General features: G+C 45.4%; 1 protein-coding gene across 1 annotated transcript in view; it reads right to left on the reverse strand.

Annotated features, from left to right (window-relative positions):
* The window catches only part of galnt14 (UDP-N-acetyl-alpha-D-galactosamine:polypeptide N-acetylgalactosaminyltransferase 14 (GalNAc-T14)), a 76,160-nt gene that overhangs the window by 29,935 nt on the left and 21,387 nt on the right, over positions 1 to 24,838 (reverse strand). The window lies entirely within an intron of this gene.

A 24,838-nucleotide genomic window follows, 5' to 3' on the forward strand; every position in this document is an offset into this window, starting at 1 on the left:
CTGCAGAGACACAATACTCTAGGGGCTCTACCGAGCCTCCTGGGAACGGCGTCTTTAACAGTTTCCAGTGAGACCAAAGACAGAAAGAGTCTTTTTATCACTGTAACTTTATTTAATTCTCTATTATCGTTGTTATTAATCTTTATTTAGCTGCTGCCTTTGTCCAAGGTGACTTACAGTGTTAAACTGACAGCCTACAGCTGTAAATGTATACAGCGAAGTATTATTACTGCATCAGTTCAGGGTAAGTACCTTGATCAAATGCACTACAGCAGGAGTGGGTTTTGAATCCATAACCCAGTAGGAATAGGTTTCAAACCCATGACCTTTGGGTAGCATGGTGACAGTCCTAAGCAATATGCTACTTGTTATCTACCTACCATTGCTTGAGATCCCAGTTTGCTGGCTGGTAAATTATTCAGATATTTACTAGCACAAACTTGACTTAGGTACCTTGGCTGGGGTGTTCAGTGGGTTCATCAGCAAGGCCTTTTCTGGAAACTCTGAGGCTTAAAATCCAGTTCCTTACATGACCAGCTATCCAAATTCCAGAAGTCACATCTGAAACCCAGAAGCTCTCTTGCAGTACAGACCCATTTCACCCATAATGCAGAAAATTGCTACTCTCCAAATGAGAACAATCTTCCTTCTTCGCTGCAGATAAAAATAAATTCCCATCCGAGAGGTCCGACCTTGGGTCTGGACACCCGTTTCCAGGTTGTCTGGCATATCACCCCGAATGAGCAGTTCCCGATGAAGAAGACCCTCCTGTTTGACAGTCAAGACAGGAACTTGTCTGAGATGTGTCTAAATTTTATACTGTACCATCCAATGACGCTCCATCAAGGGTTGTGCCCAGGCCTATCTGGACTCGCATCTCCAGGTGCTGCTGTTATAGGATATGTGACCTGATCATTTTGGTATCAACCCTGCCGATGGGGTCTGGCTGGTGTGTGTGTATGGACGAGCGAGTGTGTCACACTACTGAGCTGTAGAAATAGGGGATTTTGGTATAATGTATCTGACACTGTAAGCTGCTTTTAGTGTCAGCAAAGTACTGGTTAATAATTGTATGTCGCTTTGGGGAAAAGCATCTGTTAAAGGAATGAATATAAGTGGAAATGGGGTGGGCGGTAAACTGTCAGCCAGCGTATTTCCTTGTATGGTATCTGAAACAGAAAACTGCAGCACCTTAGACGAGACTCCTATAGCAGATGGAAACAGTGTTTTTGACAAGTTGAGAAACTTACCAGAAACTCGACCCAAACAGAAGCCATAGTGTCGTGTCTTCTGACCAAACATCTATTCTTATTATTGTTTCGTGACAGTTTAATGGAAATTTTTTTGTTCATGTTGCCTGCTGTCGTGCAATATTTTCTTTATTTCTTTAATGTTTTGGAACTCAGACATATTTGCGGCCACAGCTCCAGAACACACACCACTATGAAAGGAGCAAAGTGCCAGCACTGAAGGTGCAGTGTAAGTTCTGGAGTGTTCCCCATTTCAGTGATTGAAATGAGGTAAAATTTCCTCTTATGATGAAATTCATGTTGCAGGAATTCATAATTTCCCATTCATCCCAGTTAAAGATTTTTTTGGACATGTTGGACTGTTGGACCATAACAGGCATGTTGCTTTATGGAGAAATCTTGCCGTAGCAAGAAAGCTGCCATATATCCTGCCTTAGATACCATCTTGGGTTGGGTTGTTGTTAGGGAACGTTGCCCCTGGTGTTGCGTGGTTTTCCTTCTGATTCTAACTTTGGGAAAAATCCTCACAGCCAGGCAGTTATCTGCTCATCCTCCGAGAGCTGATTCCTCAAAAAGACAACTTTCGCTGGACAAATACCGGTAAACTTCCTGATGCTTTAAAGGCACCTGTTCCGATCTCGGATGTTTCACCCTTCCTATGCAAATATCTCAGCCTGTATCCACAGCGTTACTTTGCATTGCAATCATCCCCAATTTAACTCCACAAATGAAACACCGACTCAAAGACCTTCTTCCATTTTTAACGTTAACCAGTGCCGTAATCCTCTAATTTTATGCAAAGCAACAAAGTATTTTACTTGTGGTTAATAAACTCCTCTAAAAAGGAACTGTTTTAATGAGCTGGGAAGTAAAAATAAGACACTGGGGATTGAAAAAAAAAGCATAATTCCTCAGGAAAAGCAGGAAACACAGTCATCGTGCTAAACTTGGAATATGAGGAAGTGTTGTGAGTCAAAGGTCCGAGGAGTGTTTACTGTGTAATGCCTGGGAGTGGTGAGTGTGTTCTGGTGAGCTGTTCTGCCCTCGAGATGAGGAGTCACATTCATTTATTCCATCCTCGATGCTTACATCACGCATTTGTGGTACAACCAGCTCTAAATATAGTCTGGGTTCTTGGTTTGTTGTTGCTGTCGTTGCTAAATGTCGTTGAGTCATTGTTGACTCTTGTTGACCACATAGACAGAGCTCCTCCAGAATTTTCTATCCCCCACTTTTGTCATTAGTGCTGAAAGGGGTTTGTCTATCCTCACCATGGTTGAGTCCATCCGTATGGTTGCTGGTCGTCTTTTTCTTTGCCTTCCTCCAACGTGTTCATTATCATCATTTCAATCTTTTCAAGAGAACCTTCTCACGATATGTCCAAAGTATGATAACCTGAATCCCCTCATTCGTGCTTCCAGTGAGAGTTCTGCTTGGATCCTATCAAAGATTCATTGGTAAGCTTTCCTTGCAGTCCACAAGGTCCTTAACAGTCTCCTCCAGCACTGATTCAAAGGAGCTCATGTTTTCCCAGTCCCGATTCTTCAATGTCCATCTTTCACATCATTATAATGTTACCAAAAACACCAGTGACCAAACAACTGAGTGGTACGGTGGTACAGCGAGTAGCGCTGCTGTCTCACAGTGCCTGGGTGGTGTGAGATGATATGGGTTTGATCACTGCTCAGTCTGTGTGGAGTCTGCATGTTTTCCCCGTGTCTGTGTGGGTTTCCTACCAGCGTCAAAAGACATGCTGTTCAGGTTCCCTCATAGTGTGTGAGTGTCACAGAGTGAGTGTGTTTCACTGATGAATGGATGAGTGACCCAGTGCAAACAGTGTTTCTATCAGTGTAAATCACTGCGGTGAATAAGATGTGTGGGCTGATAACACTACATAGAGTTCATTGGAAGTCGCTTTGGACAAAAGCATCTGATAAATAAATAAATGTAAATTCTCATAGTTATTCTTTGGATAAGGTGACACATCTGAGGGCTTTTTACACATCTTTCACTGCAGCCCTACCAAGTGCAGGCCTCCTGACTGTTAGCTCCCTCGTTGCTGATCCCAAGATGCAAAAGCTGTCAGCTTCTTCTGTGTTTTTGCCACTATCGGTAAAATTTGCTGCTGCCCTTGGATTATTAACAAGATATATTGCATAAAAATGTGTTTTTTCTTCTGGAATTAGATTATACCAGCGGATTTTTATGTTCCTTTGGTCGTTCTTCTTTTACTTTCTTCTTTGTTCTCCTTTACTTTAAGCTTTTATTTGTTTTACACCGTTGCACTTTCTGCTATAGTCTTGGGTGGTGATCTTTATTTAGGAGTTCTGAATATGAAATGAAAATAATCAAAATGAACAAAAACTTAGTTTAAGCAGTTTTGGTAGAATGAGACACAGAGTGGGTATTTGTACCATACCTCCCCGTTTCCTCCATGCCAACACGCACTGAAGCTGGATTGATGTTTGCTTTTTGAGCTGAGAATGGCCCTTGGAGACACTGTTTAGATCTGCATGCAGATGGTGCCGGAATCATTCGTATCTGGCCATTTATGTCTGGGCACAGCAATCCCTTTCAACCGACAGAGTCTTTACTGTGGTGGTTTCAGAATTCATTTGGAAGCGAGTGAGATGCGCCAAAGCGAAATGCCACCGGCTTCAGATCACTCTTCGAGCCCTTCAACGCCCTTGAAACCCTCCTCATTTCCACTGCATCGCATTTAAACTGGGGGTGGAACACCTGTCACGGCGCTCCTTTCGTGGAAACAGTGCTGATTGCTGGTGACGTGTCCCACAGATGCTGTCAGGTCTCCGCTACTCACCAGCGCAAGGGTAATTTCGGGGGTCTGACTCTCGGTTTTCCTGCTGCTGTCCAGAGGCCAGGGTACCGTTACATACTCTTGGGCCTGTTCCTCATGTTCTCCTACTTGCTGAAGTGTTTCCCCTGCATGCATGCACCTGGGAACGGGAGTCCTGCTATGCCTAGAATGCATTTCTCTTGTGGAGGAAGCGACACGTACTGGCGGTAAAGACTCGTTTCAACAGAAGCATTCCGATGGATCACAGGGAGGGACCCGCCGGTAGGACTCGTGCATGAATAGAGAGACGGCATTGTGCAGGTGTCTACAGAAGACAACCCAAGCTGCTGGCTAAGGATCATGTGTACAAGAGCTTTCAACAGATGGGCTGGTAAAACAGGTACGGGCATGGTACACATGAATCCTATTTGCCCGAGGAAATAAACCACCTTGGAGAAGAGGTGAAGGCACTTGGCCAGTGCCATATGCGGCCACATCTGAGAGCGTGTGTCCCAGATTCGGCCCGCGAGTGGAGCGCAAACCTGCCTCCTCTGCTGTGCATCCAGGCTGAGATCGGATGAAGAGACTCAGTCCTCTTTCTGCACCACAGAAAGATATCACAAGGACGACAGCCAACGTAACACTTAAGGATCATGACTTCCAATCCAACGGTTACTTGTTCAGGCTCCATGGTGGGTTCTGCAGTTGAACCACTGAGTGGGTATTTTGAGAGGCTTCAGAAAATCTGTGCATATGGCATATAAAATTACTAAAAAGGTAAAATTTCCAAAAAATATGCACAACTGAAAAAAACAGCCAGCTGTATAAATGGGTAAATCGTCTAACTTAACCTCATTGCTCTGCCTGCTGCCATTTCAACAGAAAAACACTTAAAGAATATGATGCTTAGTCATACTGAAGGAACTGCCATTCCCTGCCTAAACACACACACTCTTTCTGGAGAAGCATACGGTTGGCGCGGTTTGACAAGCGTGCACTCGGAGAAAGGCCACCCAGGCAGGCTCCTGGCTCTCCGCGATTTTTCTTCACCTGAATCGCTTTGTGTCTTGGCACGTGTGTATGTGTGTGTGTGTGTGTGTGTGTGTGTGTGTGTGTGTGACACCTTTTCAGAGACGAGATTCAGGGACAGGCGGCGGAACATGCCAAGCGCATTATTCGCCATGAAACCGAAAAGCGTTCCAGAACAAGGTCTTTATCAACAGGCGGCGGCGTGGGCCTGTATCACAGAAAACAGCGTCAGACTCCACCGGGACGACCAGAAATAGTTCTTATCATCCATCTCCCACTGTAATGGTGTTTTAAACATTCATTAAAATTCACAGCTGCTCCGGCGAGAGCCGGAATGCTGATTTATTATCGGTGACAAGTTAGCAAGGAATGCCTTGCTTGGGGGGGAATAGAGGAGCCGCGAGTTTATCTGCGAACAGATCCATCAGAGGAGCCGAGCTCATGTGCGAGGCGCTGGGCACCGGCCCTCGAGATCCACGTTGCGAAGGAACTGACAGGAAGGAGCTGGGGAGTCGCATGCCATTCGCCTCTCTTCCCCCCGAAAAAAGGGCTTCACAGCTGACATTTCCAAAGAGGAATGTTCCGGTAAAAATGGGTCAGTCTACAGAAAAGGAGCTTTTTCTGGCAAATGTTTTGTATCCTTCTTTCTCTTTGTTTTTGATTGTTTCGAGCGAGTCCAAACCACCATGTCACGAATGAACGATGCAAAGGACACGTTAAAGGTTTTTAAATGGAACCAATTTCATTCAAAAAAAAAAAATGAAAACTGAACACAAAACCACGTATTCAGTTTTTTTTTTGATTCATCAACAACTCAGAACACAAACATGTTCATTAATTAGTGGAACTCACTAAAAACTTCTAGAAAAAGTCTAAAAGCTTAAATAAAGTAAAATTTGGTATTTTATTGTATATATTTGGAAGTATTAAGGATGAGCTCATAAAATGAAATACAGATTTTAGCAAATTAGTAATAAGAACAGCACAGGGTGCAAGGGGACAGGACGCCACTCCGTCGCAAAGCACATCCCAAGCGGGACTTGAACCCCCGACCCACCGGAGAGCAGGACCTGGTCAAACCCACTGTGCCACCGCACCCTCCATAATAATAATAATAATAATAATGATGAATTAATATGAGTTACTTTTCTGTTCTGGTGGCCAGCAGATGGCATAGTGGTTGGATCCACTCCCTTTCAATCAAAGGACCAGGTTCGAATTCCACCTTTTCTGTAGTATCCTGGATCAAGGTACTGAACTGATACCCTGCTGCATAAATGGATAAATCATAGTAAGCAGCTAAGTACACAAAAAATTTGATAGTCTGAGTTACTGCCGGGCAATACCATAATAAATGTAATAAGTGCAAGAAAAAGTGTATCTTTTCGTACCGCCCGTGTTGCACAACCCAAAAGTGAATAAATATTTGAACCAGGTGAGACCTAAATTCTGAGAAAATGGAAATGTATCTGTTACATCTCACTGGGTTGCACTCACACCTCAGTGACTTTGCACAGATCATAGAGCTCAAACACACATTCCCAATATCTTCCTCTTCTAAGGCTATATTTGCCAGCTGAAGCTCTTGTTAGCAGGAATATATTTTTACAGCATCCTGTGCAGGCATTGTATTTTTTACAGTTGAGGTACAAAGTGTTATTTCCAAGTAATAACACCAATGAATATTTCTCAGTGTAATATAAAATATGCAATATATCACATCATCATATATCCAATATAATATATCAAATTCCATATATCATGCAGCTACTAAACATACAACATACCATACGAAATGTCTTGTGTAATTTATTGCCTAATAAAAAGTACAGATTTCTTATTTGGTGTTCAAAGAATTGCTGCACAGGGACTGCCGAGTTGTCATTCAGCAGCATCAGTGAGCGTAGATTTGAGTCCTTGTTCTAAACATGAGCACATATATTCTCCGACTGATATACAGACTGCAATCCATAAATGGCAATATATTTTTGGAATTCCAGAGCTGGACAAATGTTTGAAATGAGTCATGTGGAACCTCCAGAGCAGCCTTGACAACATCAGGCCATAGACGTTTCCTGTGACACTGAGAGTCTCAACGTGTGGCTGCCAGACACACACACACACACACACACACACACACACACACACACACACACACACACACGCAGAGGCCCTACAGAGAGTCCCATGGTGGTTTCGCAGGACCACAGAGCAGCACTGCCCAGGAAACCCAACTGGTCTAAAAAAGCTGTGGGGTGGGAGGAACCTGTCTTGGGTTTCACTATATTTACACTCATTGACTCACTGAATTTCGCCATCATGCTGAGCTGGAGAAATCTACAAATCTCTGAGACAAATATTATTTTATTTTGACACTTTAATGAATCAACAGGAATTAAGCACCATTTCAAACCATTGATTTCGTAGCAAATTATTTCAGTGGGTACTCTAAATGTATAGTATGCCTTATGAGCTCTTCCAGGAATCTCCCTGTCCAGTTATTGAAATGATTTTGTCTCCTGTTTGACCACCTACTACCCAAAGCTGCTGCTGGTTTACCAAGCTGTATGGTGGAAACTCACTAGAGAGTGGAATGAGAGGGATATTTAGTAGCGATACCGTATGGAGTGGAATGTGCCACGCAGGGACCAACACAGTTACTCACACATTTCATTACAAAGAACATAGATCAGTCAGGTCTTATGCATATCTGAAAAGTGTTCAGCACTTGTATCTGTCCGGCCTTTCTTAATCTAACATAGAAATCAAATTAGCGTCAATTCTATTAAGACCTGGCCTGAATAGCAAATACAAAAAAAAATAATTCTTTACTATTTTTTTTTTTTGAAAGGTACCTGCTCACGGTAAAAAAAAGAAAATCATCTGAACTTGGAGGCGCGGAGGAAACATACACCGTGTCTGCATCTAAACAAGTTCTCCCCCCAAAGGAAAAATCAATGACTTGTCAGAGACTTAAAACCAGAAGATGACACAATAAGCCCACACCCATGCAGAAACACATACCTGAAGACACAGTTTACAGTTAAACACATTCAGCCTAATAGATGTTTATGGAGCCAGTTTTACAACCTATTCCAGTCCACAGTTGCATTCTGGCTAATTTGGGATTTGATCCCAGAACCTCCTGATGACAGCTCAGAACCTTAACCTGAACACTTTCCCCCTAATATGCTGTCTTCGACAGCAGGACCACCACGTTCCAAACAGATCTACAGACACTGTAATCTCTCTCACACATCTACATGCAATCAAAACACCTCAGTCCAGTCACATACTAATGCACAATGTCATTATTCATATTTATTCATTCATCTAATGTTTTTGTCCAAAGTAACTTAAACTGTTAACATTATAAGATACTTATACTGATTCACCTATTTATACAGCAGGGTAATTTTTACTGCGTCAATTCATAGTAAGCACCTTGATAAAGGGTGCTACAGCAGAAGTGAGGATTTTAACCCAGGTCCAAAGCAGCAGCTTAGTGTATATAATGCTAAATATGTCAGAGGACATATCAAACATACAGTATTACAGTATATTAATAACACATCTGTTAATTCAGAATTTATATACAAATATGTTTTTCTGTTATACATTAGAAAAAGACTACATGCATTTTAATAATGTATTCTGAAAGGATAATATAGCAGGAGCAAAAATTCAAACCTGGGTCTTTCAATTGCACAGCAACACCTCTAACCTCTGCCCTCATTAATAATGTGAATACTGCATCTGTTGGGATTTGCACTTTCTAAGGAAAGGTGTAAAAATGGCTATAGATGGTAAACTAAACCAATAGCACTGTATGTTTGTAGCAACGTCTTGACCAGGCAGTGGTACTCTACTAAACTCCAGGAAAATGATCTGAAATTGCCCGAAGAGGAGGGCAGAGCGACAGGTTGTGTTGAAGGTGCAGCTCCAGAAGCGTCTACTTCAGACATTCGGATCTTTCAAACAGGTCACATGCGACGCATAATTTGAGTCGTCGCCTGACAAAGCATCTGTGTGGAGAAGGAGCATATGTGCGTAGAAATTTCCTACATTTCCTGCACTGTAGAAGGTGAATTCCTGTGAAATTATTCCATAAAAGAGCAAGATATGTAACTGCCTGATAGCACCATTCTCTTTCAGAATGGTTTCCTCTGAATGCTGCTAGCAATATCTCGATTTGCCATGTTTTGTTTATGCAATGCCATATGTTCGCCAGCCGATCTATGTGGAGTTATTAAGCGGAGCCAGCCAGCGGTTATTAAATGAGATAAAGGAAAGGGGTTTATCAAAACGACAAAGTCTCTGATAATAGAATCAATACGAGAACTAACAGCAAGGACATGATTCAGTCCTGGCATATATTATCTTCCATTACATCAGTGTTTATTTAATATCCGTTTTTTGTCTGCGTGTTTGCTTGTCTTTCTAAATGTGTTGATGTGTCACAGTTTTGCGTCAAGATCCCTTTGTTACTCATTGTGACGGGATTTGGCCGAATGGATCACACTCTTAACCCATGGGTGGGAGGCACTGGAGCGCTCGGTTTCAGGTGGGAAGCGCATGGGGGCGATGCTGAGTGGGCCTGTGCTGTGCTGTTTTGACTCCCTCTTAAATGAAAAATAACATCACTGGTCCTGCTGGCACTTTACAACAGGTTAAATTATTCTTGAATCTGAGCAGGAGGCAGCAGAGCAAACAAGAAACAACAGGGAATGAGCAGGATATGTTATGGAAACCAGAAAGAAGATGGTGTTCTTCAGAGACTGGAATGACAGCGATATTCAGTAGTGATACCGTTTGGAGTGGGACGTGCCACGCAGAGCGCAGCAGGACATTTGATGGTGAGACCAGAATGAAAAGGATGTTGCAACAGATAAAAAGGCGTGGCCCAGGTCAGGCTTTTCCATCGACCGGCGCTGTGCTCTCTGTGCACAGCCCTGACCGATCCCTCTCTGCCTGTTTGCTTAGACTGCAGCTTCATGATTGGTCGGCACTGCATACAACCAGCTGGGAACAATGGCTATTTCCCCATCTGCCACTGGGCTTTTGAAGCCCCAAGATCTGCAAAAATAACCTGCTCGGTCGTGTGCTCGCACAAAAACCAGCCAAGCGTTCCGCGTTGTTCAACTACATTAGGCCGAAGCCTTCAGATTAAAAAAACCAAAAAAAAAACCCACACATCACCATGTTTTAATGAATGCGCAGGTGCCGCGACACAATTCGCTCGGCCAATCGGCTGCAGCAAAGATTAAGTGTTCAACTTTGCGGCGGAATGCTTCATCTTGCCGTCATGGTGGAAGAAATCCCTCATCTGATGCGACAGTTTTGAGAAGCACGGGGCCTTCAACAGACATTCAGCACACATAAAAATGATCTCAGGGATAGGAATCCATTCCAAAGTGTTTGTGCGGTGCAATAAATCAAGCCACCCCATCGCACGTTTTTCAGGAACATTCACAAGGTGGCATTTTCTTTCCTCCGCATTCATTTGTTTTGCGGCGTCTGATCCGAGGGGCTCCACAGGAGCGAACGTCTCCCACTTTATTAGCAACACTCCTGGTGCATTTTCCACCTGCGGTTGCCAGCGCAGACGTCACTTTCATTGGAAGGGTTCATTAAAACGGCCTGTGTGTTTCGGCAAGGCTTTGATGGAGGCCGCGTGCTAATGCTTCGCTTTGATTAAGCCGAGCGAGGAACCGGCCGATAATTGGCTACACGTGATGGTGAAGCACTGCGGTGAGAACCTGCCAAACCCATCCACACTTTTCGACACTAACAGCATATATAATTTGATCCTTTTAAAACATGTCTGTTAGCCAGCCCCTTCTCGAGTGCAGTTGCATTCCCTGTGCAAATTGGACCGCCGGAGTGGACGCCTCGCCCACCGTGTACGGACCTCCGAGCGCAGCCCCCTCTGACCAGAAGCTTCCTGCATTCCCATTGGCTGTCCTGGATAAGCAGCCATCCAATAGGAGTACACCTGCTTCTCTGCCTAATTGGACCCTGTCGCCACTCCAGAGCCCCTCTATCCCCAGGGCTTTGATATATATCCTTTGACAAAAATAATTGGCAGCCAAATTCGATGCCCAGGATGTCCATTAGGAGCGGGGAAAAAATGCTTGGCACTAAGTGACCGGATGGTTATTATATGTAATTTGCCGTCTGCTGAAAAACGGGGCCTGACACAGATGAACGTATCTTCACTAAGCAGCTGCTGAAATCAACATTATATTTGGACTGGGAGAGCTCCAGGACTGAGGCAGATGCTTACCGGCCAATACATGCTGCCCCCTCCCGCCACCCCCCACCGCCGCCCCAGGCCAAGCACCCGCCATCTCTGCAGCCACCCGTGTCCGCAGAGAGGGCAAATGGTATGTGTGAACTCAGCAAGTGAACAGCACACTCCGCCGCACCAAATTAACTCCAAACATAAAAGGGAAAATAAAACCACACATTTCTAACACGGCCATTTAAAAAAGCGGCGTCTCGCAAACTGTCAATTAATTCACGCCATTAACACTTCCCCTTCCTTTCAGAGAGTGTGACCTGTCAAAGACTTTAATCTCAGCCACACCTAGATCGTGCCAGTTCGACTTGGAAACGGCGAAGGGAAATACACATCTCCTTAAAATTTAGCTCAAGAGCTGTGTCACGTAAACCATGGCTAAATGTACCTGCCATGTACACAAGCCGTTGATCAGCACGGTAACAGGATTCACCACACGCTGTATACACGCAGCTTGTCCCTGGGTGATAAGAACACACTTGCTAGAGCGTGGAGACTCACTCTTCATTAGTAGGAGGTTCACCAGTTGGAACATCTGTTTTGTGCAACAGGATGCCTAAGACTTTGTTTTACATCAGGGGTCAGCTTCGTGGCCTTCTGTCCTTCCACGCTGGACCTGTAACCCCCATGAAGGCAAGAAGTATGTCACACTTGACAAATCTCAGTGGTCACAGGTCGCACAGGTAAGGTTCAAATTCCTACTATTGCTGCAGCATCCTTGATCATAGTGCTTACCCTTACATTTATTTATTTAGCAGACGCTTTTCTCCAAAGCGACTTCCAATGAACTCTATGTAGTGTTATGAGCCCACACACCTTATTCACCATGGTGACTTACACTGCTAGATACACTACTTACACTGGGTCACTCATCCCTACATCAGCGGAACACACTCTCTCTGTCAATCACACACTATGGGGGAACCTGAACGGCATATTTTGGACTATGGGAGGAAACCAGAGCACCCAGAGGAAACCCACAGAGATACGGGGAGAACATGCAAACCCCACACAGACCGAGGGGGGGATCGAACCCACGTCCTCTCGCACAACCCAGGCGCTGTGAGACAGCTCTGCTACACACTGTGCCACCCCACCCTTAATTAGCAAAAATTACCCAGCCACATAAATGTTAAAGTATTATAAGCAGCTTAGTATGCAAACCTAACATTGTAAGCTGCCGTGGATAATGGTGTCAGTTAAATAACAGTTAATAATCATAATCATATTAATTATAATGACTTGTTTCTGTAGGAATTGGAGTTTAAAGATCAATCCTCCGCCATTAAAAACAGAGCCCCTCCTCCACCTGCTCGCTATACACTTGGGTCACTCGGGGCGCAGACGTGACTACATGCGTTCCGAGAAGGCCACGCATTTCCCTTGACCTCCCACTCCGATCGCGGCCTTATTGATGCAAAGGACCGGGAACCGGGCAAGTTTCATTTTAAGCATCGAACTCTCATTAAGGCCCCAGTACATTAAGCGATCTCTAATCATTCCCACGGGCTAATGAGGCTGATTGCTGGAGCACATTAAGACGGGCGGGAATACCTGCAGTCAGTCCGCCACGTTTCTTCAGCCTCGTCGACACACCTGGTGGGTGAGAGAGGCGTCTGTACCATCAACGCGCTCCTTCCAGCCGCATAACATCATTATCACTTCAGCTGCTTAGGGGAGACTTTCCTTTAAAGAAACTTACATGGCATGCAGCTTCAGAGCTTATCGATTCATACAGATGAATCATATAGTCCAGTGTAAGAATTTTCCAGAGTTCTGGGACTCCAGCCAAAAGCCTCTCAGTCCCAAGTGTATTTCCTTAACCACTAGGGCACCTTCTGCTTGTAGAAGCATCAACAAACAGTACGGGCGCGTGTGCTTTGAAGCAGAAGTAGCCACGCTTCAAGCCGGGGTAAATCGAGGTAAGGGGACAGAAAGCAAATCCGGTGCCAGGACTCTCACCGATACATAGTCCATTACCCTAAATTCAAAAGCTACCGTTTGCTTCCTGTCGAGCCAAAAATAATCAGCAAGCTTTTTTGTTCATTCTTTGCTCATGGAGATTGAAGTCTGCATCCCTGGCTCGGGTTAACATCGCACCGCGCCTATGCTGTGGAAAGCTTTCAGACTGCCTGGCTTTAACGACGTATTGGAAAATGTCACACTCCGTAATTGATATGTGCAGCAGAATAAATTACATCTATCCGTGTTTTATTGCTCCATCTTCCAAATGTTAAAAATGGACTTATCGCTCAGCGTAATGGTTTCCTATCATTAACAAGATCTATTGATTGGAGGCACGCGGGACACTGTATTGACTTACAAATTTAGAATTTCACTGAAGCCATGTAGGCAATTTGAGTGCCATTAAGCCAACCAGTCATAACTTAGAACGTAATTAGATCACAGCACTGTTTCTCGTACAACCGGCCGCACCGCGATTAAATTTACTACTTCATTCTCCAACAACCGAGGCCTTCTTACTCCATAACATTTCCAAGATTTAAAATAACATCCGTCTCTATATGCGGGAAACGCCGCGCTTTCGGTAGGTGAAGCAAAAAAGTGATTGTTCTGGAACCTGCAGACCTTGAATGATTGCGGCGCGGATTAAAAACGAGAACAGCCTGTCAGCAATTAATCCAACATCGGCTTATTGATGGCTGCAGACATCGGCGCCACGTTAACAGCCATTTAAATGGAGCTGAAAATGTCACCGGCGGTGGCCTGCAGGCTGGCTATCCTGCTACTTTCACAAGGCCAGTTTGCCGTTTGTCTCTATTAGGGAGCACAGCGGACGTAAGGCTCTCTGCGGGTTCGGAATGCAGCAAATTTGCCGGGCCTAAACGAATACTTATCGCAATCGAAAAACAAAACGACAGCCACCTCTTAGGAAAGAAACACCACATTTTTCAATATACGGATTTTAAAGCACATATATGTGAAACCAAGAAGGAATAAATATTTCACGCCTGTAATTACTGAGTGACGTTTAGTTATAGCGAAGGGGTAATGTTGACACGCCTGTGACGGACTGGTTTTGGCACCACGGACAAGGGAAGGCAAGTAATAACATCATGGAGTAAAAAATAAAAGACATGAATGCATACCATATAGAGAACAGCATAATAAAGAGTCCATAAAGAAAGCATTAATTAATTAATTAAAGTCCACAGTGATAATTGTGTGGGTCAGAACAAAAATAATAGTAATAATATAGCAATATATATATAATATAACGGGGGTGCGGTGGCGCAGTGGGTTGGACCGGGTCCTGCTTTCCAGTGGGTCTGGTGTTCGAATCCCGCTGGGGGTGCCTTGTGGCAGACTGGCGTCCCGTCCTGGGTGTGTCTCCTCCCCCTCTGGCCTTACGCCCTGTGTTGCCGGGTAGGCTCCGGTTCCCCACGACCCCGTATAGGATAAACGGTTCAGAAAGAGTGTGTGTGTATATAAAATATAGTAATAAGACAATAATATAGGGGTGCGGTGGCACAGTGGGTTTGGCTGGGTCCTGCTCTCTGGTGGGTTTGGGGTTCGAGTCCTGCTTGGGTTGCCTTGCGACAGACTGGTATTCTGTTCTGGGTGTGTCCTCTACCCTTATGCCCTGTGTTGCCGGGTTAGGCTCTGGTTCACCATGACCCCACTTGGCACATGTGGCTTTAGCCCGTGTGTGTAATATAATTATGTAGAACAAAAATTATAGAAATAGCTGTGTAGTACTCATGGTGGAAAATCATACCAGACATTGAAATGAAAGTTGTGTTTTTTCTTGATGTGTTTAGAGTGTGTGCCATGTGGAAAAATGCATAATTTGCTTATCTATTTTTTCATCTACATATTTATTCTTTTTTAGATATTATTCTCTAATTCTTCTTGTAAACAAATTTCAGGGAAATCAGTAAAGTTCAATAAGATTGTGTTGCAGTAAAAGCAAATCATAACGATCGAATGATTAAATAATAAATAATAATTATGAAAAAGCAAGTACACTTCATCACTGGTGTCTTGTTCACCCTGCCTCATGTCCTGTGATTCCAGGATAGGCTCTGGACCACCACGACCCTGCATTGGACAAGCTATTGACAATGGATGGATGGATAGATGGATGAATGAATGAATTAACCAATGAATAAACAAATACACAACTGACTAATCCGAATGTTTCGCTGAGTACTTCTCTATTAACAAATCCAAAGACTGCAGAAACGCGGATCACTTCGTCTCCGCCGTTTTCGGCTGACCAGGTTGGCACATGCCCCCCCCCCCCCTTTCCCCCACCCCCACTGACACAGAACGAGCAGTGGATATGGGGGGGGTCTCACAACAGATGTTGGGCAGAGTCTAATTTTGCATGTGATTTAACACTCGGGCAGTTAACCCGAGGCAGCGCCATTCATTATGTTGCTCCCCAATGAGCACGGGCTTCAAAAGCGTGGCGAGGAATGCGGCAGCCAAGCATCAGCGATCGTGATGGATTCATCTCCCTCGCGTTAGCGTCACTCTATTCTTTGGCCCGCATTCATTTCGGGGATGGCCTTTAAAGCTGTCGGAACGGGCTTGTTAGTAACTGTGAAAATGTTAGCGTCGCCGAATAAGTCCCTGAAATAACCTGCCGTTGCAATGCTATCCATTGACGGAAACCTACTGTCTTCGAAATCAAACAAGCCTTTGGAACAGTATGAATAATTTATATATGTTTCACGACCAGGCTCGTGACTCATTGAACTACATCTCGAGTGAGGTGGAGTTCTCATCATTACTTATGCATAAAAATTCAGAAATATCAACAGATTCAGACTGGAACAGGACGAAAAAAGCCGTAATCCTCCAAATTGGATTTTTCTCCCAAAACATAGCGAACAATATGCTGGGAGAATCACAGACCACTGAGTTCATCTAAATTACTTTATCTTTTTCATAAATCCCCAAACATGAAAGGTGGGTTGAAATAATCAATGCGCGGATTCATTTTATGCTTCCGAACTGAGATAAACCAGCACAGTGTGCAAAATTATTCACAGCGATTTAATCTTCTAAGAATCAGATGTGATAGCCCCCCCCCCCCCCCTTCCCGTGGCACCATTCCTTTAAAGGAAGAACGGCATGCAGGATGGAGGGCCCCCATCGCAAAACCCCTGATGATGCCCCTGACAACACCTCACGATGCTCTGCCTGTACAGGTGCGAAGGGATTTGGCGGAAAGGGGACTTTTCATGCCTCTCTGTCTCCTCACATCGAACAGCCGCTGCCCTTGGACCACCCTGCAGGATCTCGCAGCGCAAACACATCCTCCTACATCTCTGCTGCAGTCTCCTGTGTACATGACCTTTCGGGGGGCTGCAGCTCTTCCCTTACTCTGGCAGACCATTATGATGATTCATATTCCATGCATTTGCCCTTACCTTGGCTGAATCGTAACCCACTGGCTCCTCACCTTACGAACTCAGCTGGGCCCTTAAGTCTGTTTGTAAATGGATTTGTTCGCGAATCGAAAATCAATTTCACCACTAAACCCCAGAAAATAAAATCTTTTTCATATAATTAATATTACGTTAAAAGCTTCAGCTAAGGCTATACCAATAAAACACTCAGTAAGACTACTATTATGTTTATATTAACTTCAAAAATATAAATGGGAAAATGTTTGTATCTTCATATATTCACAACTCATAACACAGGGATATCGATTTGCACGTTTTGCCCACATATATAGCCAGACGGTCTTCCAAATAACTGAGAATATGTTACATACTCAAAGGTACAACAGAAGATCCAGTACAGGAGCTTGAGCAAGAAAAGCTTTTCTTGCCATTGCTGCAAATTCCCCAAAAAACTGCTAAATAGAAGGCAGCGCGAGGTCAGAAATTAACATGTAATCTCTGGTAATTTGTTCTTTTTTCAGCGCAGGCCATTTAGCGAGAGGCTGGGAAGGTGATTTTGCCGCGGCAGACGTTACGCTCTGTTTGTTTTGCTGAAATAAAACAGCTTTCAGTGCACCCCCCCGACACACACACACACACACACACACAACCTTTTGTTCTCAGTGAAAAAGCAGCTCCCCTTGGCGGCGCTCGACCCTCGCACCTTTTTTTGTCCCTAAAAAAGGGGGGGTACGCTAAATTGAGCAGTGGTCCTGATGTCACACTCGCACTTCATTTCTAACAAGCGGCGGCGCAGGAGCGATAAGAGCAGAAGAACAGCGTGCGCGCACACAATAACGGCGGCGGCAGCGGTCGGCGCACAGCTCGGCGATGGGGGTTCTCCCTCGTGTCGCGTTCCTCCGGCGGTACCCGAGCCTCCTGCCTCTCCAAAGGGCAACAACGATTAGTGTAAATAAGAGACGCGCGATCGAAACGCGGAGGCTGAGCTGGCGCAGGAGTTTAGAAGGCGCGCTGTGACACGGACTAAAGCGGGGAATGAGCGCAGACACAAGACGCACGCAGCCTGTCACACACCGGAGCGTTAGCCTCCGTTTGATGAGCGCGCGCTGGGCGAAACAGGCTTCCGGGCCTTCCGTCAGGGGCACATCGGGGCGGAACGTTTGTTTTAATGGCTCGGAGAGCGCAGCCCCTCCGCCGCGACTCCGAGGGCCGCTAACCGCGAGCCGGTCAGCCGTCGTCCCGAGAACGGCCCGTTTCGACGGGGCCGTCCGTTAGCAGCCGGAGTAGCGCGAACGGGTCGAGATGCTAATCGAGCGGCACGCTCAGCAGCGAGAGAGTCAGCAATAATTGCGCTTGCGACCCGAGCGTGACTCAGCCCGTGGGACAGATGTCGGCGATCGGCTGTTCCGGCACCGAGCCGGGAAACGAGGCTACGAGTTACGGCCTGCGTGCTGCGCGGTGCGTCGGTGGATCGAGGCCAAAACCAAGTCAATCTCCAGGGTTACGGCATAAATACAGGTGGTCCTCGGAACTTACAAAGGCATCCCATTAACCGTATTATTTTCGAGGGCCGACGTTTGCCGGTGACGCCTAATGCTGACCCTACGCCTGCTGCACGATAGCGTCGCTTTACCGCGCCGCCATATTTCTTATTGTTTGGGTCTCGCTCAGTATTTGGGTGTCCAGCAGCAACCGCATTTTGCTTACAAAACGTTTTTATGATCGCTTGAGTTACTTTTCATTCAAAAGTAGCTAGCAAGGGGAAAAGGGGTGGTGGTTCTGAGAAGAAAAACACGACGGATTTAGAAAGTGGAAGCGGTATTGCAGCAAGAAATTATAACTGTACTATTGTACATTTACCTCACATTTCACTCCAAAGGGATTTAATTATTTACTCATTTATACGCCTGTGCAGTTTCATTGAAGCTATTTAAGGTAAGTGCCCTACTCAAGGGGAGTAGAACTGGGATTTGAACCTACAACCTTCTGGTACAAAAACACCTGCACTAACATCTCCACTACTAGCTAACCCTGAGGGTGTTTTTTGTTATTCTTCTATATATTACTATTATTTTAACATGAAAAAAGTGTGAAACTGGTGAGAAATATGACAGGCATATTATACAACAGAACATTCAAGCATATATATATATATTATATATATATATATATATATATATATATACTGTGTATTGTGGCACACAGTGCCGTGGGTTTGGATGGGGCGAAGAAGGACACACAGGTAGCGTTCATAATGAACATTTTATTAGAACACCGGCACGCAGGGAAATAATGTTCTTGGTCCGATGACCCCTATTCCTCTAGTACCTGCTCCTCAAGCCAGCCTTTCCATCTTGCTTAGCACCCTGTAGGCTTTCTCCACTTTCTGATGGTCGATGCAGCCACCCCCTTATTTTCCCTGTAAGTCACTCTAGCAGGTGTGGTGGTGCAGTGGGTTGGACCAGGTCCTGCTTGCGGGTGGGTCTAGGGTTCAAATCCTGCTTGGGGTGCCTTGTGATGGACTGGTGTCCCATCCTGGATGTATCCTCTCCAGCCTTACACCCTGAGTTTCTGGGTTAGGTTCTGGCTCCCTGCAACTCTCTATAGGATAAGTGTGTGTGTCACCCAAGCAGTTGAACACTTTATTTAGAATTTTCCCATAATTCAACTATGTACAATAAACACAGTTCCCACTCAAACTCTTGATAAGACACACACACACTGTCTGAACCCTTTGTCCCATTCGGGGTCACAGGAAGCCAGAGCCTAACCCAGGGACACAGGGAGTAAGGCCGGAGGGGGAGGGGACACACCCAGGACAGGACACCAGTCTACTGCAATGCACCCTAAGCAGGACTCGAAGCCCAGATCCACCAGAGAGCAGGACCCAGTCCAACCCACTGCTTCCCTGCACCACTGCACCACCACACCCTCTTGATAATGTGAGTCGCTACATTTTATATGTGTGTGCGTGTTTTTCATTTCAAGGGATTTTCGACTTATGACAAAGTCGCCTTACGACGGGGTGTTGGAACGGAACCTTGGCCTATGATTCATCCCAGCAGCCGTGCTGAACCGCACCAGCCGAAAAAGGAAACGAGTCAGGGCATGGCATAATAACCGAGTCCTCCCGGAGAGCCGGCGCACCGACCTATACCGTTGCCTGGTTTCTCAACAAGTCGAGGCACAGCAGATTACATCCATCTGCTCAGAGAGCTGTTAAAATAACGTGTTTTTAACGTGCGCCCGGTTGTAAAAGCCAAGGGCGCAACGTGTTCCCAGATCTTCGGCACACCCCATTCGGCGGCCTTTGAAAAAACCGGACTGCCTAAATGGGGCCGCAAAGCACCAGCGCGGGAGGGAGAGCGCCGACGGATTCTGTGCCTCGCGACGCAGCGGTGCACAATGTCTGGTTCAGCAGCATTTTTATACACAGTAAATTACTTTTACCTCGTTTCTTTCGAGAACACTCCCCGCAGAAAACGCGTTCAGCAATTTTCCCATTCGGGAGCGCGTGCTGCCTTGGTGCTCACGGTTCGAAAAGGTAACGTTCTACACGGACAACTCGGTGTTGCAGAGTGATGGGCAGATGGTAGAGATTCTGAAAAGCAGACGCGTCTCGCCAAGGTGTGTTATGGGTGCAGCAGACGCCCTATATTAAGGTTCTGACAACATGCTTGTAACTCGATACACCTTTTAGCGGATCTACGTCTCCCGTTGCACTAGCCGAGGTCTTCTTCGAAATGGTCCCCCCCACCTCTCAACTCCCCGCCCCCCTGGCATCATCCAGCAGCTGTCGATACAGCCAGAGAGTCTGATGCCGCTCGGGTTACAAAACACTCGCTTCTTCACACTCTGCTGTCCCCCCTCGCCCGGCTGTCTGCTCAAAGGACTGGTGGAAAGACCTGCAGTGCGCACTGGTTTCCCTCAGCTCTTCTTTAATTCATTGACATGATTATTTGGGCTGCAAGCCACCTCAGATGGTATTTCAGGTGTGAAGCGGGTGGTAATTATCACATGGAGGTCTGTGGATCTCAAGGACCAGCACTTCCATGCCTCTGCATTACGGGAACCTATGAGAAGAAGGCGGAACTGCAGACCTGGAAGTCTTGAGGTTGAGGAGTACAGAAGAGAAGCAGAGCAGTTGTTCCAGAAAATAGACCAAAGAGAAACCATTTCAACAGGCCCAGAACTGCCCCACAAGCTACTGGATCTTGTGAGCTGAGGAGGCAGGATTGAAGAGGCTGTTCCGGAGCCAAGACCATGAACGGAGCCAAGGGCAGAATGTCTCCTAACACCACTGGCCCACAGCCCTATGGGTCCCGGTCAAGGTCACCGTGAGTAGTTATAGGACGTCCTCGATTTATGACAGGGTTCCGTTCCAATGGCCCCATGCGAAGACCCCATACATTACATGAAAATTCCCATGCATTAAATGAACCATAAGGATATAAAAACAATTAGCATGCAAAAATTCTATGTTGTATGACAGGGATTTGTCATGTTTTTTCTACCTTCTTCGCACATTATTAGTGTTAAAATAATACTGGCATAAATGTTTTACATTTTTATATGTGTTATATGGCCTATTTATATGTATTTCTGCAATGTAGTTATTTTCAGTTTCACATCTATTGTCTTTTACATTTCTCTGACACCTTTCTCCAAAGCGATTTACAATGTTAAGCTACTTCAAATGGTTTACCCATTTGTACGACTGTGTACTTTTCACTGGAGCAATTTAACGGAAGTACCTGGATTCAGACCGACAACCTTTGGGCCCAAAGGCTGCGGCTCTAACCACTACAGTCCCAGCTGTTCCTCTGGGAATGCTCACTTCTTCGCTTGCTTGCTATTTTAAATAAAGGTAACTTGAAGGGCAGAACAAACAAAAACTTTAGTAAACAAAACACAGTTACTGCAAGACATCAAAAGCTGACTGAGACCCAAACAATAACAGAACCCAAACAATACGGTGCTTTGCGGCAGTGCGACCAGCAGATATTTTCGTACAGCCTATGGGGCGGTCAAGATTAGAGCTCAAGACCGGTCTTCTGGACAGGACAATAATATCACATCCCATGGTAGATGGGACAGCTGTCCTAAATCTTCATGGTTGCAAGCTGCATATGTCATAACTCAGAAACTGCCTGTACTTTTAAGATAGTTACTAACTCACACACAGAATCTGAAACCACTTGTCCCATATGGGGTCATGGGGAGCCAGAACCCAACCTGGCAACACAGGGCATAAGGCTGGAGGGGAAAGAGACACACCCAGGGCAGGACGCCAGTCCGTTGCAAGGCACCCCAAGCGGGACTTGAACCCCAGACCCACCAGAGAGCAGGACCCAGTCCAACCCACTGCATCACTGCACCCCCGGATGCTACTATTTCAACGATGAACAAAACTTCAATATGTACCATGGTAAAGCAAGGGCTGAATTCAGTCATGTGCTTAAATGCTCAGATACAATGAAGTCTGCACAGACTGCAGCCCTGTGACTGGAGAGACAAAGTACGGAATGTACTAATGGTCTCACGCAGATATACATTGATTTTTTTTTCATAAAAATAAGACACCTAGATGAAGGAGCAAAGCTACCGACAGAGATTTATTCATTTAGCTGACACTTTTCTCCAAAGCAACTTACAGTGTTGAGGTTACAATTATTTACCCATTTATACAGCTGGGTAATTTTAGGTAAGGACCTTGCTCAAGGGTACTACAGCCAGAGGTGAGGCTCAAACCGACAATCTTTGGGTCCAAGGGTAGCAGCTGTAACTACTATGCAACCAGCTGTCCAGACAGTATAATAAACAATAATACAGACATCAGCTAAGGAACAACATGCACATGAACAGAAACGGTCACAGCTGTGGTGCCACCTGTGGCAGTTACCACGTTACTGTGTTAATAGGGTTGTGTACTGTGAATGACAGCATGGGACACAGTGGTGGACATTTTCATTATATTTAGTTATTTAGTTGACACTTTTCTCCAAAGCAGCTTACAGCGTTAAACTGAGTAAGACTGTTTATCCATTAATACAGCTGAGTAATTTTTACTAGAGCAATTCATCATAGGTGCTTACACAGGTGCCAGCCAACTGGAACCTCACTGACGAATAAGCTGTACCAGGATTAAAGGGAAAAAAAATGGTTAAGGTACCGGACTTCAGCAGTACTTTGAAGGTTCTAATCCTAAAACCAACCCTGAATTTTTCTTTTTGTTGGTATTCATATTACATTTTTTTTTTGTTTAATTTAAGACCTTTCACCAATGTTACTCACAATGTAAGATGACAGTGATTTACCCATTTATTCAGCAAGGAAACTTTTACTGCATCAAGTGTACTACAGCAGGAGGTGGGATTTAAATGTAAGTCTGGCTCAGGCGTAAGGCACTGGCTCTAAACACTGCGCCACCTGCTGACAAGTGACAAGAGCACATGTGGAAACGTGATGGTGCACAGTGACTCGCTGCATCGCCGCTTCCCTGTCACCTGGCTTGTCACCCGGCGAAGCACGACAATGGGGAGGGCGATGTTTTATAACCAAGCTTTTCTCCTGCAAAACTACTCCATTGTCCTGGCTCATTTGCATGAATTATTTCATCAGGGCTATGAAAAGAGCCCCTCCCGCACTCCCCCTTCTCAGCCCACCTACCCCCACCCCAGCACCAAGCTGAATATCTCTCTGCCTCTTGACAGCCCAATTACATCTCGTTCATGCCACCGGACACTCCGCTGGCACCCCCCCCAGCCACCCAGCCCGGTTGCTCCTTCACGCTTGGCGAAGCTGACGGCTCTGTCATAAAGAGCGCTCTGCTGATCTGCCTCGCAACCTCAGTCCCCCGAGAGCCGAGGCTTGCGACACCAGTTTTCCTCAAGGGAGCGGTCACAAAGGAGGTCGTGAGTTCAACTTCTGATGAGGATGTGGGTTGAGTGTGCGGAAGAACCACCTTCCAGCCCTTTGCCGGCCTTGTTTGTATCATTTGGAACAAATCTCAACTTATAGAAACAACCATAGACCTTAATTACATTAATTCATTTAGCAGATGCTTTCCTCTAAAGCAGCTCACGAGCTTAAGCAACTATTTACCCATTCATAGAGCTGGGTAATTCTTACTGGACCTAGTCAGGGAAGGACACTGCTCAAGGGTACAACTGCAGGTGGGCTTTGAAGCTGCAACCTTTGGGTCCAATGGCAACAGCTCTAAACGCTGCACTACCAACTACCCGCAGTGCAATTGTTAAAATAACATTATGGATAAAAAGCCAGATGTCACAAATCAGAATAGATAGTCAAAGAAGAAAAATGCACTTGTTTAAAGTGATTTAAAAACTGTGAGGAAGAGAAATTGTAAGACAGTGCCTGCTTGCATGCATATCTCTGGGGGGTGCGTACTCTGCAGACACTGGGCTGGAGTCAAACCCCACATGCAGCAATCACCAGCTTGACTTGCTGTGTCACCACATCCCATAGTACTTTGTACAGATTTTCCTTTTTCCCCAGAGTTCAATGTCCTAACAACAAACTGGCTGAAATCATTTTTCAAGTTGTATTTCTGATCACACTCAGTTCAGCTCAGTCCAGTTTTCTATTATAGAGCTCTCTTCTCACCAAGGTGACACAGAGCACTGAATATAGTTTAGGATACAATAAAAATACATTACAAAGGATCAGCGTTTACAGTTAACTGTTAGGACAAGGCAGCTGGCAGGTGAGGAGAGGAAAACAAAAAAACTCCCACTGCAATGAAGGGGAGAAAAATAAACCTCTGGAGGTCCAAGTATCAATGGCTGCCCACCCCTCCTTGGCATTCCAGTGTGGTGACGGGAGTTTTGTGCAGAAAATTCTAGAACAAAAGATCAGTATGTCCGTCAGGCAGAAATGTAACCCGTGGAAGGTAAGGCGGGTATTCAGGCCCCTTGTCGACATGGCTTAAGCATGTTTCCTCACTATGCCTCCTGCACACTGCTTCAGATGTGTTGTTTTAGGTAGCTGTTCTGTAAAAACAGGCGGTGGAGAAAGAAAGAATGAGACCAAGAAATACGAACAAGAAACCCTCCAGGCG

The sequence above is a fragment of the Scleropages formosus genome, chromosome 1 (genome assembly GCF_900964775.1).
Source record: "Scleropages formosus chromosome 1, fSclFor1.1, whole genome shotgun sequence".
NCBI classification, from domain to species: domain Eukaryota; kingdom Metazoa; phylum Chordata; class Actinopteri; order Osteoglossiformes; family Osteoglossidae; genus Scleropages; species Scleropages formosus.